This window comes from Austrofundulus limnaeus, unplaced genomic scaffold (assembly GCF_001266775.1).
Source record: "Austrofundulus limnaeus strain Quisiro unplaced genomic scaffold, Austrofundulus_limnaeus-1.0 Scaffold28, whole genome shotgun sequence".
Lineage (NCBI taxonomy): Eukaryota > Metazoa > Chordata > Actinopteri > Cyprinodontiformes > Rivulidae > Austrofundulus > Austrofundulus limnaeus.
The window spans coordinates 674722-676849 of record NW_013952430.1 but is presented as its reverse complement, the minus strand read 5'-3'; positions in this window follow the sequence as shown (position 1 = coordinate 676849).

The following is a 2128-nucleotide window of genomic DNA, read 5'->3' as shown; positions in this document are numbered from 1 at the left end:
CATATAATTCAAAGAAACAAAAACACCACAACGTATTGAGTTACCTGAGATTTTACCTGCCTGAACAGCAAACCCCTTCATTCAGTTGAGCTTTGTCTTCAAATGTTATTTTATATGATACCATCATGAAAACTTTATTTGTTAACAGTTGGATGCAGATTTAGATCATCCTAATTATTTATACAGGCAGGGCATTGGTATAAGTACTTTAAAAAGAACTAAGTAAAAGTAAAACTACCATAATAGAAAATGAGTTCAGTAAAATTTTATTTCACAGATAAGAAAAGTAATTATAAAAGCCATAAACTGCTCACAATAATAGGGAAAGTAAAAAGTACTTTTACACACACTCTAAAATACGAAGTGTTGAATTTACTAAACCAAATAGAATAAATCGAACAACTTACACATTTTCTTTAAAAAATTTGTAAATTGTTTTAGATGTACTCAACTCAGTTTCGTGGAACACGTTGACATAACTTGATTAAATAAATTCAACACTTCTATGTTATATATATTTATAGTAATGAAATAAAAGAAAACGTTCCATTTAAAAAAGCACTTGGTAAAACTACAAATCTTTAAAAAATTATTAAATATTATAACAGTAAATGTTCTTTGTATACCTCTGATAATAGGCGTTTCATTCAAAAAAAGTTGTTTTAATATTTTTGCACCCTTCAGGGTTAAGTCTGAACCTATTGTTTGTACCTGTTTGTAGACCTGCAAGGTACATTATGTTCCTGAATATAGTAAAAAGTAACCTACGCATGATTTAAAAAAATGTTATGGGTACAAAATGTATTTATGAAAAAACCAAGCTCATCCTGTTTTTCCACATGATTTCACTGTAGCTTGAGGTTTCTGGTGCTAACTAGTACAGAGATCTGAGGTGGTTATTGAGTTGTTGGAGCCACTCGGGTGGACCACTCTGAATGTGTCTGCGTCCTGGTGAGGTGGATCATTGTTTAGTTTTGACATGTAGCTATTTGTTATGTGTAGAGGAGGGGATATATAACTGTTCCCCTTTGGAAATCTCTTTACAAATATCTGGCTGACAGGGGTCAGGAGGACAGATCACTCTGGTTTATCTTGTGAATTTGCCTTTGATTTGGCCACTAGAGCAGGGGCGGAGCCAGAGGGGTGGCCAGGGTGGCAAGTACCGCCCTGAAACGATTGACATCTGCGGTGGGGTTTGCATGTGGCATTTCAAATATGTGCATTTAATGAAAACCTTTGTTTTGCTAGCTGGTAGCTTTCAGAAAGTCATTGCTCTTGGCTGCACCACACCATATTTGAGTTCGTTGTGTTTAAAAATGGCTGAGTTGTAGCCATTTCAAATTTGCTTTGGCAGCCATCTTGGATTTGAAATCAGGTTTTGTACAAGATTGTTTCTCGGTTGCTATTATGACAATTTTAAGCTGTGTTAAAAACTGGCCAAATTAAATCCCTTTGTGAAAATTAGCATTAGCAGTTGTCTTAGTTGAGCTATCAGCATGTTTTTTTATCAGCTACAATCACACAAAATTTCAGCTTAATATTTCTTAAAACAGCTAAATTAGAGCCATTTGAAGTTAGCTGTGGAGGCCATCTTGAATTTTCAAATCTAGATTAGTTTTTTTGTATATGCTACCCTAAAAAAACACCTTGGCCTCCCCTGTCCCGCCCCATGCAAAAATATCTGTCTCCACCCCTGCTCTAGAGTCATCCTCTCCCATTCTCACTGAGTTCTTTTTGTCCTGTTAATATTTTACAGTTTCAGTCCCTCCAGGATCCACAGCATGCACGCTGCGACTGAGTCACTGCTGTTTCCCACTGAACTACCTGCAGGAGGATCTCATCTCTGCTTGCAGCCAGGAGCTGTTGAAGTGATTTGGTCTTATTTTGGGTGTGATCAGCAGCACTTTTATCAGTCTGTTTGGTCTAATAAGGTTTATTTCTCAGTGCCCTGAAGCAAACTATCTTATGGAAGCTGAATCAGTCTCATGTTCTGGGATTTAGGTCTTTAACAAATCTGATCTCATGTCATCTGTTCACTCTGGCAATTTGGAAGAATCAGTTATTATTTGAAATGATGGTTTAAATTAAATGGAATCAAAATGACTTCTGATTATATATATATATATAT